Here is a 17,961-nt window from a genome sequence, read left to right on the forward strand (position 1 = left end):
CCGTGTCCCCTGCACTGGCAGGCAGATTCTTAAGCACTGTACCACCAGGGAAGTCCCGGCCTTTTCCTTTATGGATAACACTTCTTTTGTGTTTTCTTTAAACAATCTTGCCCTACTCAAAAGTCCAAAAGATATTCACCTGTATTTTCTCCCTAAAAGTTTTAAACTTTTGCTATTGACAAATTTGAAGTCCTTAATCCACGCAGAAAAGTATTTTAATAGCAAGTGAAGTAGTGACCTAATTTCATCTTTTTCCATGTTAAAATAGATAACTACTTTATCCAGCTCCAAGTATTAAATAATCCCTCCTTTCTCCTTTCAGCTGACATACTACTTGGTCATAACTAAGTTCCATTCCTGTGTGGAACTGTTTCTAGTTTCTCTATTCTATTGGTCAACTTATCCATCCTTAAACTGTACCACACTGTATTATTATTGTGTCCTAATAAGTCCTCATATTTGGTAGGGCAAGTCTTTCCTCCCTGTTCTTCTTCAGAAGTGTCATGATTATTCTTGGCCCTATGGTCCTTCATGTAAGTTTAAAAATCAGCTTACCATTTTCCTTGAAAAACCTCTTTGGGATTTTGGTTTGAATTGAATTGAATCTACAGATAAAACTGGAAAGAATTACATCCACAAATAGCCTACTCCTTCATTTATTCAGGTCTTCCTTAATGTTGTTCTGAAAAAATTAATTTGTCCTATAGAGATACTGCATATTTGTGGCAAATCTAACTCTAGATACTTGATAATCTCTAATACTAACAGTGTCTTCCTTTTAATTACACGTTCTCCTTGTTGCTAGCACATGCAACTAATTTTGTATATTCAACATGTATCCAGCCAACCTTGCTAAAAAAAATCCTCTATTATTTCTAATTATTGACTTATAGACTCTTGAGTTTTTCATGTTGTCTGCAAAAGCATATATTGTAAGTTTATACTGTTTGCAAACAATGACATTGATATCTGCCATTCCCAATCATTATGCTACCATTTTAAATTTTCTTACTGCACAGACCAGGATCTCCAACACAGTATTTGAGAAAGAGTGGTGAAAATGAGTATCATTGTTCCATACCTGAATTTAAAAAGAATTCTTCTAAGATTCCCCATTAGGATGATGTTTGCTCTAGACTTTTTATTTATCTATTCATTTTTAAACGAACACTCTTCATCACATTAATGAATTTTCTTTCCAATCCTAATTTATTATACTTTCTTTCCTTGATACTTAGTTCCTTTCTACTACTAAGTAGTATGCCACTGTATGGATATACTACAATTTCTTTATCCATTCACCGGTTGATGGAAATCTGGGTTGTTTCAAGTTGGGGGCTAGTACAAATAAAGGAGCTATGAATATCCACATCTAAATCTTGAGCAAACAAGTAGAAATAAACTGGCTGGATCAAATGGCAAATGCATGTTTAAATTCTTAAGAAATTGCCAAAGTATTTTCCAAAGCAGTTGTATCATTTTATATTCTCACCAGTAAGTTCTGGTTACTCCACATCCTTAACAACACTTGGTATGGTGATTTTTAAAAATTGTACCCATTTGAATAGCTGAGTAGTGATATCTCAATGTGGTAGTACTTTGCATTTTCCCAAGGGAAAATGATGTTTTACATCTTTTCACAGGGTTATTTGCAATATCTTCTTTACCCAGTTTTTTCCTTTTGTTCCTTGTGCCACTTCTAAATAACAGAATAGGACAGAGAGATAAAATGTCACTTTTAAGATTATGTTATAAATGACTGTGACATTCATCCTACTTGACTCTTTGCTCTCTCTCGCTTGCTCTGATAGAAGCTGTTATAGTGTGAACTGCCTGACGGAGAGGCCCACTTGGGCACCAAGGGCCAGCATGGAACTAGGGCCCCTCCAGTCCAACAAGTAATAGGAAACTGAATCTTGCTAACAAGCACATTTGTGAGACTGGAAGCAAATCCCTCCCCAGTTGAGCCTTGAGATGAACGTAACCTCAGCTAGCATCTTCACTGCACCCTTGTGAAAGACCAAGTTTTACCCACTTGAGCCACATCCAGATTCCTGACACACAGAAACTGTGAGACAGTAAATAATTGTTGCTTTAAAGCACTATATTTTGGAGTAATTTGTTACACAGCAACAGACAGGTAATATAGCATCTATTGGGATGATTGTATGGCCTTTCCTTTTAAGCTGATTATATGGCAATTTACATTGCTTGACTTTTTAATGTTTAAACTTCTTTGCAGATAAACACCACTTGATTATGTTTTATCCTTTTTGTATAGCATTAGTTTTGACTTGTTAAATTTTTGCTAAGAATTTTAGTATCATGTTCATGAGGGATACTGGTGCATAATTTTTTTTTATTAATTAATTTATTTTTAGCTGTTTTGGGTCTTTGTTGCTGTGTGCAGGCTTTCTCTAGTTGCAGCGAGCAGGGGCTACTCTTCGTTGTGGTGCAGGGGCTTCTCATTGTGGTTGCTTCTTTTGTTGCGGAGCATGGGTTGTAGATGCACGGGCTTCAGCAGTTGTGGCTTGCAGGCTACAGAGCGCAGGCTCAGCAGTTGTGGCACACGCGCTTAGTCGCTCTGCAGCATGTGGGATCCTCCTGGACCAGGGCTCGAACCCGTGTTCCCTGCATTGGCAGGCGGATTCTTAACCACTGCGCCACCAGGGAAGTCCACTGGTGCATAATTTTCTTTTCTTGTATTGTTTTTGTCTTATTTTGATTAATATTGGACAGAATTGAGCCTGGGGTTTTCTTTAGGAGATATAAGGATATTTGGGTTATTTCTTTCTTCTTGTGTAAGTGTTGGCAGTTTGTGTATTTCAAGGAATTTGTCCATTTAAGTTGTTAAACATATGAGCATATGATCATAAGGTTGTTCATAATATTGCTTTATTGTCCTTTTAATGGCTATAGGCTCTGTAGTTATGTTGCCTCTCTTTCTTTATATTAGTTAATTTGCATCTCCTCTTTCTTTCCTGATCTATCTGGCAAGAGAGTTGTAAATTTTATTGACCTTCGCAGAAAACCAAATTTTGATCTCATTTCCTCCATTGTTTTTGTTTTCTATACCACTGCTTTCTCACATCATCTTTATTTCTTTACTTTTTACCTTGGGTTTGTGGACATTATTGATTTAATATCTTTCTTCTTTTTAAGATAGGCTTTGTAGGGCTAAAAATTCCCTTTCAAGCACTGTTTATATTGCATCTCACAAATCTGGATATATTGTGTTGTCATTTTTATTCTGTTCAAAATATTTTCTAACTTTCTGGTATTTCTTATATCATACCTATTGGGTTTTAGTATCAAGGCTATGCTAATCTCATAAAATTAGGTGGAGAATATTTTCCTTTAGAAGAGTCTGTAAGGTTGGGATTATTTGATCCTTAAATATTTGATAGACTATAACTGTGAATTATAACTGTATCTGTGAATTTTATTTTGTGTTTTCAAAATATGCATAATTTTATTATTTGTTAAACAGATACTCAGAAAAATCCATGCATTTTTTTGGTGATGAAAAGGCTATGATTATTTTGTACATAAACAATCACCAACCTTACCACAAAAATATAATAACATATACTAAACCAAAGAAGAAGAGAAATCTTCATTGAGTTTTATAATTTTTGGTCATTTGAGTCACTACAATGTAAACTAACCACTGTAACATAAGAGATACAATATTATTCACTATATACATGAGTTTCTCATAGCCACAAGTATTCGATTCCACAAATCACTGAAAAGTTTAAATGCATAAATAACACTCTATTTGGTAGTAGCTACTTCCATAGGGAATTTTGGACGGGCTATCTAACATTCATTCTTTAAAACACCCTCAAGTACGAAACTACTCTTGCTACTGGGAAAATCAGACACACACAAAACCAATTTACCACGATAGGCTTCAATCTGGGCCATGAGAAAAGTCTCAATGAATTTAACAGGTTTTAAGTCATATAAAGTATGTTCTGTGACAACAATGGAATTAAACTAGAAAACAAAAACAGAAAGGTATCCGGAAATCCCTAAATACTGGGAAGCTGAATAGCACACCTCTAAATATCTCATGGGTCAAAGTAGAAATCAAAAAGCATTCTTACACATAATAATGAAGTGTTGAGGGGACTTCCCTGGTGGTCCAGTGGTTAAGAATCCACCTTCCAATGCAGGGGACGTGGGTTTGATCCCCGGTCAGGGAAGTAAGATCCCACATACCACAGGGCAACTAAGCCCGTGTGCTCTGGAGCCTGCACACCACAACTAGAGAGCCTGCACTCCACAACTACTGAGTCCACACCCTCTGAAGCCCACACACCACAACTAGGGAGAAGCCCACACGCTGCAACGAAGACCCCATGCGTCGCAATGAAAGATCCCACATGCTGCAACGAAGATCCCGCATGCCACAACTAAGACTCAATGCAGCCAAATAAATAAATAAATGAATATTTAAAAAAATAATTAAGTGTTGAAGGTTTCCTTTTGACATCAAGCACATGATAAAAATACACATTACCGCTACACATATTTAATATTTTATTAAAGTTTTTCTAGCCATCTAGGTAAAGCAAAAAGTATATATAAAGTTTAGAAAGAGAAAAAAATCAATATTTGCAGATGACATAATTGTGAACACAGAAAATTTAAGCCCATCATTGAATTATTAAAACGAATAAGTTAGCAGTGTTGCTAGCTATAAAAACCAATATGCTAAGTTAAATACATTTCTATATACCTGTAACACATAGCAAATTAAATTTAAAATAAACAGCATGTACAGGAGCATGGAAGAATTTCACGTACTCTGGCAATAAATCTCACAACATATTCTCAAGACATCTGTAAAAAATATATATAAAATTTAACCAATTTAAAAGTATTTATAATTCAAAAAGATACATGCACCCCTATGTTCATAGCAGCACTATTCACAATAGCCAAAACATGCAAACAACCTAAATGTCCATCAACAGATGTATGGATAAAGAAGATGTGGTACATATATACAATGGAATGCTACTCAGCCATAAAAAAGAACGAAATAACGCCATTTGCAGCAACATGGATGCAACTAGAGATGATCGTATTAAGTGAAGTAAGTCAGAAAGAGAAAGACTAATATCATGTATCACTTACGTGTGTAATCTAAAATATGGCACAGGGACTTCCCTGGTGGTCCAGTGGTTAAGACTTCACCTTCCAATGCAGGGGCTGCGAGTTCGATCCCTGGTCAGGGATCTAAGATCCCACATGCCTTGCAGCCAAAAACACCAAAACATAAAAACAGAAGCAATACTATAACAAATTCAATAAGACTTTAAAAAATGGTCCACCTCAAAAAAAAAAAATCTTTAAAAAAAATAAAATAAGGGCTTCCCTGGTGGCGCAGTGGTTGAGAGTCCGCCTGCCGATGCAGGGGATGGTTTCGTGCCCCGGTCTGGGAAGATCCCACATGCCGCAGAGCGGCTGGGCCTGTGAGCCATGGCCGCTGAGCCTGCGCGTCCGGAGCCTGTGCTCTGCAGCGGGAGAGGCCACAACATTGAGAGGCCCGCGTACCGCAGAAAAAAATAAAATAAAATAAAAAATAAAATAAAATATGGCACAAATGAACCTATCTACAAAACAGAAACACACTCACGTACATAGACAACAGACTTGTGGTTGCCAAGGGGGAAGTGGGTGGTGGAGGGAAGGACTGGGAGTTTGGGATAAACAGATGTAAACTATTATATATGGGATGGATAAACAAGGTCCTACTGTATAGCACAGGGAACTATATTCAATATCCTGTGATAAACCATAATGGAAAAGAATATAAAAAAAAGAACGGGGCTTGCCTGGTGGCGCAGTGGTTGAGAGTGCACCTGCCAATGCAGGGGACACGGGTTCATACCCCGGTCCGGGAAGATCCCACATGCCGTGGAGCGGCTGGGCCCGTGAGCCATGGCTGCTGAGCCTGCGCTTCGCAATGGGAGAGGCCACAACAGTGAGAGGCCCGCGTACCGCAAAAAAAAAAAAAAAAAAAGAACGTCTATGTGTATAACTGAGTCACTTCGCTATACAGCAGAGATTAGCACAACACTGTAAATCAACTCTACTTCAATTAAAAAAGTAAAATTTTGTTAAGAAGTCTTAATATAAAAAAAAAATACGATTTCGGACTTCCGTGGTGGCTCAGTGGTTAAGAATCCGCCTGCCAATGCAGGGGACACAGGTTCAAGCCCCAGTCCGGGAAGATCTCACATGCCATGGAGCAGCTAAGCCCATGCACCACAACTACTGAGCCTGTGCTCTAGAGCCCACAAGCCACAACTACTGAGCCCACATGCCACAACTACTAAAGCCCGCGCACCTAGAGCCCATGCTCTACAACAAGAGAAGCCACCGTGATGAGAAGACCGCGCACCTCAACAAAGAGCAGCCCCCGCTCACCACAACTAGAGAAAGCCCGCGTGCAGCAACAAAGACCCAACACAGCCAAAAATAAATTAATTAATTTAAAAAAAACCACTTCACGAACTGAAATAATGAATGCTATGAATATATCAATTCTTCCAGATTATAAATTCACAGGAATCACAACTAAAATCCCCAATTTTTTTTCATTTGTGGATTTGATAAAATACTTCCCCAAACCTATATGGAAGTAGAAAATGACAAGAATTGCCAAAAATTGTGAAATGCGCTAAAACAGAGCTTACAAGGAAATTTATAGCATTATATGCTTATATTAGAAAAAATCTAAAAACCAATGATCTAAGCACCTCCCCTAAGAAACCAGAAAAAGAGCAAATTAAAACCAAAAAAAGCAGAAAGAAACAAACTAAAAACTGTAACAATTCACTAGAGAGATTCAATAGCATATATGAAGGGGCAGAAGAAAGAATCAGCAAACCTGAAGAAAGATCAATTGAGATCACTCAATCTGAGAAATAAAAAGAAAAAGAATGAAGAAAAATGAATGGTCTCAGAGACCTGTGTGACATTATCAAGCATACCAACCTACACATAATGAGAATCCCAGGAGAGGATAGAAAGGGAAAGAATACAAGCCAAAAACTTCCCAACTTTGATTAATGGGGGGGGGGGGGCTGGGGGGGAGAAGAAAAAGAAACTATACATCCAAGAGGCTCACCAAATTCCTGGTAGGATAAACTGAAAGAAAGCCACACTGAGAACCTTATAATCAAACTGCCAAAAGCCAAATACAATGAGAATTCTGAAAGCAGGGAGAGGAGCAATTCATTATATTAAAAGGATCTTCAATGATTAAAAGCTGATTTCATATCTAAAACCATGGAGACCAGAAGGCAGTGGAATACCATTTTCAAGCAGTGAACAAAAGACTTAACGAAGAATTCTATACCTAGCAAAATTATCCTCCAAAATTGAGAAAAAAGTTAAGATATTCCCAGATAAACAAAATCAGATAGAACTTGTCACTACTGATCTTGTCCTACAAGAAATACTAGGAGGAATCCAGTCAGGATAAAATGAAACACACCACTAGGTAGTAACTGGAATTCATATGATGAAACAAAGAGCACTGGCAAAGGTAACAACATAGATGAATATAAAAGAAAACTGGATAAAGCAATAAAATAAATCTTTATTGATAGGCATTCAATATTATAAAGATGTAATTTGTATGACAACAATAGCACAAAGGAAGGGGAAAGGGAATGGAGCCATATACTGTTGAAGTTAAAATCATACTAATCTGAACCAGATTGTTATAAATTAAAATACTAATTATAATTCCCTAGGCAAACACTAAGAAAATAACTCAAAAAAATATAATAGAGGAGACAAGAAAACTAAAATGGTATATGAGAAAACATCTATTTAAAACAAGTGAAGGCAGTAATAAAGGAAGAATGTGACTATACAAATGTACAGAAACAAATAGAAAAATGGCAGACATAAAATCCTTTTAAATGTAAAATGGATTAAACAATCCAATAAAGGGCAAAAATTGGCAGAATTTTGAAAAAATCAAAGTATACCCTATCTATAAGAGACCTATTTTATATTCAAACACAAAAACAGATTGAAAGTAAAAGAATAGTACATAAGTAAAGGCAACTACATACATAAACATAAAAGTCTGCATTAATGGATTTTTGGTTAGTAATTCCTCTTTTTCCCTTCTAATGACTTAAAATACAATTATATAAAACAATAATTAAGGGCTTCCCTGGTAGCACAGTGGTTAAGAATCTGCCTGCCAACACAGGGGACATGGGTTCGAGCCCTGGTCCGGGAAGATCCCACATGCCGTGGAGCATCTAAGCCCATGTGCCACAACTACTGAGCCTGTGCTCTAGAGCCCATGAGCCACAACTACTGAGCCTGCATGCCACAACTACTGAGCCGACGCACCTAGAGCCCGACGCACCTAGAGCCCGTGCTCTGCAACAAGACAAGCCACGGCAATGAGAAGCCCACGCGCCACAACCAAGAGTAGCCCCCGCTCACCGCAACTAGAGAAAGCCCGTGCGCAGCAACAAACACCCAATGTGGCCAAAAATAAATTAATTAATTTTTTTAAAAAATTAAAAATCTATGTTAATCACTGCCATTTATAACATTGTTATTTGTAACATACAATGTCATTAACATTGCATATTTATTTATATATGTTATATGTTTACTATATATATCAACATAACATATACAAATATAATACTTATATTTATTACATATTTATAATATACACATTTAAATGCACATTATATATGTGCTTATACATATTGCATACATTATATATGTTATACATACAACAGTAACAATATGTCATTTATAACAATAACAACGTAAGGGGGTTGGGGGAATGGAGTTATACAGGAGTGAAGTTTTTGTATACTATTAAAAACAAGTTGTTATTAATCTGAAATCACTGTTATAAATGTGAATTGTAATCCTCAAGACAACCACTAAAAACATAACTAAAATATATACAGAAAAAATGAGAATGCAATCAAAACAGTACACTAGAACGTCTAACACAAAAGAAGGCAGTGAAGGAACTGAGTAACAAAAACATACGACATACAGAAAACAGAGCAAAATGGCAATGCAAGCCTTCTATTTGAATAATTTCATTAAAGATAAATGGATTAAACTCTCTAAGAGACAGAGACTGGAAGGTTAAATATAAGAAGTGATCTAACTATATGCTGTCTACAAGAAACTCATTTTAGTACCAAATACACAAATAGGTCGAAAATAAAAGTGTAAAAGATATGTTATGAAAGTGGTAACCAAAAGAGAGCTAGAGTGACAATACTAATATCAGACAAAATAAATTTTAAGACAAAAATTGTTAAAACAGACAAAGAAGAATGTTATATGATGATATAAGAGTCAATCTATCAAGATAAAAAAATTATAAACATATATAACACCTAACAACAGAGCCCCAAATTATATGAAGCAAAAACTGACCAGAAGATGGCCCAACAATAGTTGGAAGCTTCAATATATTTCACTTTCAATAACGAACAGAACTAGACAAAAGATAAACAAGGAACTAGAAAACTTAAAACAATACTGTAAGGTCGGATCTTAACAAACAAACGGCACCGCGAAACAGAGGAAAGCTTCAAGTGAGCTTTATTAGGGAGCGCTCCCGGGCAAGGTTCACTGGTCCGAGAGAAAGGGGCCAGAGAAGTCGCACCTGGGCGAGGGTTGGGCAAGATTTTATAGGGGAAGAAGGTAAAGGGGTGTGGTGAATCTGGGAGGGCGCAGGGTATTCCTTATTTGGTGGTCTTTTCGGGTATCCTGGGGGACCGTTAGTCCCGCCCCTCGAAAGGCGGGATGGCTGGGCTGGGTTCAAAGTCCCCAGGTCAGTTCCTGGAACTGGGTGGTCCGGAATGTCTCCAGGGCAGTTTCTGGAACTGGGTGGTCCGGAGAATTTCGGTCTGATGCAACCTGTGAATCTGATTGTGTTCCCCTGCCTCGGGCCAGTTGGCCTTACAAATAACTATAAACCAACTAGACCTAACAACACACAGAATACTCCACCAAACGAGAAAAATACACATTCTTCTCAGGTGAACATGGAATATTCTCCATGATAGATCGTACGTTAGGGCACAAAAAAAGTTTCAAGAAGTTTAAAAAGACTAAAATAATACAAAGCATCTTCTCTGACCACAGTAGAATAAGAAATCAGTATCAAAAAGAAATTTGGAAAATTAAAAAATGTTGAATGAAACAATACACTCTTAAATAACCAATAGGTCAAAGAATCCATTACAAGGTAAATTAGAAAACACCTTGAAATGAATGAAAATACAACATATCAAAACGTAAGGAATGCAACGAATGCAGTGCTAAGAGGGAAATTTATAGTTGTAAAAGCCTACATTAAAAAAAAAGATCTCTCAAATCAATGGCCTAAAATCCCCCTTATGGAACCCCCAAAAAGAAGAGTTACCTAAACTCAAAGCAAGAAGAGGAAAGAAATAGTACAGATTAGAATGTGAATAAACAAAATAGAAGAAAAACCATAGAGAATCAATGAAACCAAAAGTTGCTTCTTTAAAAGGATCACCAAAGTTAACATTTAGCTAAACTGACCAAGAAAAATGAGAAGACTCAAATTAGTAAAATCAGGCATTAAAGTAGAGATATTACCACCAGCTTTACAGAAATAAAAATTATTATAGGAGAATATTACAAACAAGTATCTGTCAACAAATCATTTAACCTAGATGAAATAAACAAATTCCTAGAAACATACAAAGTACCAAAAGTGATTCAAGAAGAAAGGGAATACTTTCTAACTCATTCTATAAAACAAATATTACTCTGATACCAAAGCCATAAAAAGACATCACTTGAAAACTACAGACTAATAATGTATTTTAGTCTGTAGGAGGGAAGGGAAGAGGGCAGGGCACAACTCTTAAAGAATGACAGAGGGCTTCCCTGGTGGCACAGTGGTTGAGAGTCCGCCTGCCGATGCAGGGCACACGGGTTCGTGCCCTGGTCCGGGAAGATCCCACATGCCGCGGAGTGGCTAGGCCCGTGAGCCATGGCCGCTGAGCCTGTGCGTCCGGAGCACAGGCTCCGCAACGGGAGAGGCCACAACAGTGAGAGGCCCGCGTATCGCAAAAAAAAAAAAAAAAAAAAAAATTACAGAGCCGTTGAGGATACAACATAAACTGGTTAAAACCAACTAGGTCCAAGATGGTGGAAGATTCCACTTCCAATAGACCTTGAGCCTCATCCTACTGTCATCGTAATACATTAGCATGCTAAATGACACACCCACGGGTGTCATGACAGTTCCGAGGCTGACCATAAAAGGACAAAAAGTGGGTGGCAGCCCAATTCCTAGAAATCCCCGCCCCTTCCCCGAAATAGTTGGAATAATCCTATGAAATTACCCGGGCCCGTAAAAACTAACCTCCCCATATTCTGGGCCACTCTCACCTTTTGAGACAGACCTCATTCTGTCTATGGAATGTGTATCTCTCTAAATAAATCCACTTCTTATCTATAACTTTGTCTCTCACTGAAATCTTTCTGCTACGAGACAGAAAGAACCTGAGCTTCATTAAGTCCTGAGACCAGGTGTGCGATCTCAATCAGAAGACAGTGGGTTCCAGTCCCAGTCTGACTGAGTTTTGGCTGAGCAAAAGTCTCAGCCTGTGGGTTCAAGTCCCAATCTGAGTTTTGGCTGGGTTCGAGTCCCATCTGAGTTGTGCAGTTTCACATAGATGCAAAAGTTCTCCACAAAATACTAGTAAACTAAATCCAGCCTTATATTAAAACAATTTACACCATGACCAAGTTGGATTTAACCCCAAACATGCAAAGGTGGTTCAACTTACGAAAATCAATCAATGGAATTCACCATACTAATGAGATAAACAGAACCACATGATGAACTGTTATTACAGTAAAAATTGGAAAAAAAATCCAACATCTTTTCATGATACAAACGCTCAAAAATGTAGGAAAAGAAGGGAATTTCATCAACATGATAAAGGGCACCTAAGAAAAACCCACATATAACATCATACTTAATGGAGAAAGACTGAAAGTTTTCCCCCTAACATTAGGAAAAAGACAGAGACATCTGCTTTCTTGCTAATCATGGAAGTTCCAGCTAACGGCAATTAAGCAATAAAAACAAAGACATCCAGACTTGAAAGAAAGAAGTAAAACAATCTCTATTCACAGATGACTAGATTTTATCTCTTGAAAACTCCTAAGAATCCACCCAAAAAACCTATCAGAGCTAATAAATAAATTCAGCAAACAAAATCAGCATATAATAATCAACTGTAATTCTATATAGCAATTAACAATCTGGAAATGAAACTAAGAAAACAATTCCAGTTAGAAAGCACCTGAGCATAACTTTATAGTTATGCCCTCTGGCCTCCTGTATCTGAGCTTCCTTGGATTCAAACAACTGTAGACCATGTAGTACTGCAGTACATATTTAATGAAAAAAAAAATCCACATATAAGTGGACCTGCACAGTTCAAACGTGTGTACAATGAAAATTACGGAACATTGCTGAAACAAACTAAAGCGGACTTAAGTAAGGGGGAAAACATCCTGTGTTCATGGATAGGAACCCATAATACTGTTAAGATGGCAATACTATACAAATTCAATGCAATCACTCTCAAAATTCCAACTGCTCTTTTGTAGAAATGAATAAGCTGACTCTAAAATTCATATGAAATTTCAAGACCCTTTCAATAACCAAAACAATCCTGAAAAAGGAGAACAAATTTAAAGGACTCAGACTTCCCAATTTCAAAACTTACTATAAGGCTACCAGTAATCAAAGCAGTGTGGAAGCAGCTTAAACATATAGATCATGGAATAGAACTGATAGTCCCAAACAACCTCATACATCTATGGTCAACTGATTTTCAACAGTCTTTTCAAGAAATGGTGCTGGGACAAATGGATATCCACATGCAAAAGAATGAAGCTGGACCCTTAGCTCACACAATATACACAAATTAACTTAAAATGGGTCAAAGACCTAAGCTACTACAAAACTCTTAGAAGATGAAGTAAAGCCAAATGACCTTGGATTTGGCAATAGTTTCCTAAATATGACACTAAAAGTACAAGAAACAAAAGAAAAACATAAAATTGAATTTTATCAAAATTAAAACTTTTGTGTATCACAGGACACTGCCAATAAAGTGAAAAGACAAGCCACAGGATTGGAGAAAATTTTTGCATATCTATCTGATAAGAGTCTAGTATATAATGGCCACGTTCCCTGCATCGGCAGGCGGACTCTCAACCACTGCGCCACCCGGGAAGCCCTACAAAATCTTTAAGAACACTTACAACTCAACAACAAAAAGACAAGAGCCCAATTAAAAAATGGGCAAAGGACCTGAAAAGACACTTATTCAAAGAAGATATACTAATGGCCAAGTAACACATGAAAAGATGCTCAACATCACTGATCATTGGAGAAATGCAAATTAAAACCACGATGAGATACCACTTCACAGCCATTAGGAAAGCTATAATTAAAAAACAAAAAGGAAATATAACAAGTGTAGGTGAGGATGTGGAGAAATAGGCAACCTTTTACACTGCTGGTGGTAATGTACAATGATGCAGCCACTGTGGAAAAGCTTGGCAGTTCCTGAAAATGAAAGAAGCCAGGCATAAAAAACCACTTATTTTATTATGCCATTTATATCAATATGAAATGTCCATAATTGGCAAATCCATAGAAACAGAAAGCAGATTAGTAGTTGCCACAGGTTGGGGGGTGGGGGGGGATAAGGAATGACCGCCTAATGAGTACTGGGTTTCTTTTTGAAGTATTGAAAATGTCTGGAATTATATGGTGGTGATCGTTGCACAACACTGTGAATACACTGAAAGTCACTGAATTATACACTTCAAGATAGTTGAAATGAATTTTATGTTAGGGAATTTCATCTCAATTTTTTAAAAAACTACATGAGATAACCAGTTCACACCCAGTGAGTGACAAGGATGTTTAACAACTGGGACTCTCATACATTGCTGCAAGAACAGTTACTAAAAACTTCTGTAGTTTCTCACCATGTTAAACATTCAGTAAACATATGATCTATCAATTCCAAGACAAATAAAAGCCTATGTCCACAAAAAGACCTATATACAAATGTTCATAGCAGCATTATTCATAATAGCCCCAAATTAGAAATAACCCAAATATCCATCAAGAGGGGATGGGTAAACTGTGGTATATTCACAGAATGGAATGCTACTCAACAATAAAAAGGAATGGACCACTGATACATGTAGCAACATGGATGAATCATGAAAATATGTTATTCAAAATAATGGAGATGCAAAGCATATAAATTACATGATTCCATTTATATGAAGTTGAAATACAGGAAAAATTATTTATGATATTAGAAATCAGAAGAGTGGTTACCACTGGTGAAGGGAGATTGGAACAAGGAGTGAAATAACTTTCTGTGGTGACAGAAATGTTCTTTATTTTGATGGGGGTTGGTAATTACATGGATACACATATTTGTTAGAACTCATCAATCCGTACGCTTAAAATGGGTGCACTTTATTGTATGTGGATTATAAAACATACTAGAAATTTTTAAAACTTACATGATGAGACTTCAATGGGAGTCTTAAAGTAAACAAGTCTCACTGGGCCTAGCCCACTGCAGGTGCTCAATCAATATAAAAGGAAAGAAAAAAGTGGGCTAGGAAGGTAGATTGTTTTATAACCATGGCTGGGAGTTCCCTCGTGGTGCAGTGGTTAAGAATCCGCCTGCCAATGCAGGGGAAACGGATTTGATCCCTGGTCCGGGAAGATCCCACATGCCGCAGAGCAACTAAACCCGTGCGCCACAACTACTGAGCCTGCGCTCTAGAGCCCGTGCTCTGCAACAAGAAGCCACCGCAATGAGAAGCCGCGCACTGAAGAGTAGCCCCCGCTCGCCGCAACTAAAGAAAGCCCACACACAGCAATGAAGACCCAAAAAAGTCAGAAAAAAATCACTGCCAAATATGTATTGTGTAATATCCTAAAGGAATTTACAATCTAGTTCAGAATGTAATACAACCTATGAACCAACTCAGTATCCTTAACAGCTCCGACAGGTACCACAGCAGCCTCTGAATTATACTGTCTCAACGTGATTCACTCTCAAATTTTGAATTTTCCTGTCTTGCTTATTCTCCATTTTTGACCCTTCTCTTAGGTTATGTTCAGGGACTTGATATGCTGAATTTTCCTTGGTTTCCCAGCCCAGCCTCACCTGAGACACGGACTCCAGCGCCACAGCCACTAACCAACTCTATCCCTTCATATGCTTAGCTTGCAAAACTAAGAACTTAATCTCAGAAAAACCTTAGACCCTCCAATTCACCAGGGTAATGAGACTCTAAAATATGAAAATTAATTAATAACAATAGCAACAGAACACATTCCAGGAAATAATATATCAAGAGCTGGCAAATAAATCAAACTGGACTATTACTACAGTCCCCAAATGAGCAGGAGATAAAGGCTAAGTCAGGCTTGTTATGAAAAGGAAAGAGGAACACCTGTGAGCCAGGTGGAGAGGCTTAAGGAAAAGAAATAAGGAAAGTGGTATTGCAGAAAAATGAATAAATCCATTTGTCTAGACTCTAGAATAAAAATTATACTTGTATATTCATGAGGCAGTCTGAAAAAGCAAATTAAGGCCTCATTGGATAATTACAGAAAGTTGTGGAGTAGACAGAGCACATTATTTTCATTTACAGATGAGGAAATTGTAGTATGGCAAGGTTAGTATTTGCCCAAGGTCATAAAACTACCTAGGAATAGAGCCAGTACTGAATGAAATTCATTTTCTCTTGATTCACAGTCAAACATTCATTTACTTAGACCATGATTCTACTCAATGTTTTCCAACTTTGTTTAATAGAATTCTTTAAGCAACTTTTCACAAGTAACGCTGCCCCCATTTATTTCTTCTTGCATGTAAACCTTTCACCTGAAGCACATCTCAAGACATACTTTAAATAAATCTTATTCTTTGACCAATAGCCCTGATTATTTGCATGATAGTAAGGAGGTTTCTATGTTTACAGGCCATAGATATATGACCACATCCTTCTTCTGGTGGCTACTACAAGATTTGAGTTCCAATAATAATTTTTTTTAAATTGTCCTTGGGTTACAGATCAGAAAATTTCTAACACTGTCCAGCAAAACAAACTTTCTGCTTATTCACAGCTTGACATTATCTCCTGCAGTGCAGTCAAGGGTGTGTCTAAAAGCCTAGGGTGCCACTATGTTACTGTCCTTCCTCATTGTAGTAAATAAGAAAGGTACCTCATCTTTCACTGGAACATAAAATGGGCTTCCTGTTTTTATTTTCTTCAACAGAAACCTATCTTTCCCATATCCCCTAAACCTTCCAAAGACCCTATCTTCCCTTCCTATCATGATAATTTCCTACACTGACAAATTTTTTGCAGGAGTATAGTCAACCCATCTCCACTTCAAGCCTATCATTTTTATCTAGTACTTACCTTAGCCATCTCCTGAAATTCTCACTAAGGAACCAATGACATCTTAAACACCAGAATCGAAGGCCTATTTTTCAAGTCTTAGCCTTTTGGAACGCTTGAAGATGGAGAGAGGCTGATATATAGAGTTCACCAGAATGACAGCACTAACTCAGCTCTCACTCTGTGCCAGGCACTGTACTAATTAAGGTTCCAAAAATGTTTCAATTAATTCTCACAACTTCTGAGAAGTGTTTATTACCTCCATTTTCAGATATTAAAATTTAGGATCAAAATTACCCAAAACCATATAGTTAGTGAAGCCTGCACGATCCCAAAGTTTGTAATTCTGTGACATTTGAAGATTAGTTCCCAGTTCTCTTCCTAACTCTGTGGCCTTTTCTCCGTCTCCTTCACTAGCTCATCATCCTCCGCTCACCACTACCTCTCTTATTTCACATGCTCTCCTGGGCAATTTCCATTTCCTCCCGTGGCTTTAACTACCTTCTACACTAGTGTTTCTCAATCTTTTAAGACTTTTTATAAACATAAAAATCATGTGCTCTTTTGGTAGCTTACATTTTGAAAAGATTGTTTTTCCCAAATAGAAATTCTAGTGTTGTTCAAACTACACCTCCTGCCTTTTAAGATCTGATAACCTCTTAGGCATCACCCCATGACTGAGAATCAGCGACTGGTCTGTATGACGTCTCTCAAATCAGTCTTCCCTCTCCTGACCATCCCCACTCTCTCCCAGACATCTCTCCTGAATTACAAATATTACCCGGTGTCTAATAAAAATAGATCCATTATCGTCTCCCCAAACTAAGATCATCCACAGCAAAACTCATTTCCCTTACCAAACCTGAACCACCTCTTTGTGTTCTCCATTTTGGCTAAAGGTATTACAATCTACCCTTTTCTATGCTTTTAAGGTACCTATCTGTGAAACGGCAACACTGGCACTAACTCCCCTTAGCTACTAAATTAAAAATCAACCATCAAACAACGAGACACTATCGTGTCCACGAGGTAAGGAATGTAAAGCATAGTACAAGATTCAACGCTTTTACTCCTTACGAAGTTTACGAGAAAAAAACACACCAAAATCCATTTTTTTTGTGTGAAGCGTTTCCCACTTACCAAACAAAATTAATTTACTTTCCAAAACATTTAAATGTAATCCTTACTACAAATCCCATTTTAGAGATGAAAAAACCTGATATTCAAAGGGATTAGGTAATTTAACCCAAGTTTTACAGCTGGTCGGTGCAAGGTCCAGACCCTAAACCCTAGACTTGAGATTTCAAATTCCCTTTCCTGTTATTGTTGAAATAAACTTCTACACATTAAAACGAAATCTCGGGTGTGCACAACAGAGGTCAACGGAGCAGCGCACGCAAATACCAGAAAGCACAAGGCATCCTGGAC

At 37.4% G+C, this 17,961-nt stretch overlaps 1 protein-coding gene across 7 annotated transcripts in view; it reads right to left on the reverse strand.

The window, feature by feature from the left end:
* SLC25A40 (solute carrier family 25 member 40) overlaps positions 1 to 17,961 on the reverse strand; it is a 64,865-nt gene that overhangs the window by 46,442 nt on the left and 462 nt on the right. The gene's annotated exons all lie outside the window — the stretch shown is intronic.

The sequence above is a fragment of the Tursiops truncatus genome, chromosome 9, assembly GCF_011762595.2.
Source record: "Tursiops truncatus isolate mTurTru1 chromosome 9, mTurTru1.mat.Y, whole genome shotgun sequence".
Lineage (NCBI taxonomy): Eukaryota > Metazoa > Chordata > Mammalia > Artiodactyla > Delphinidae > Tursiops > Tursiops truncatus.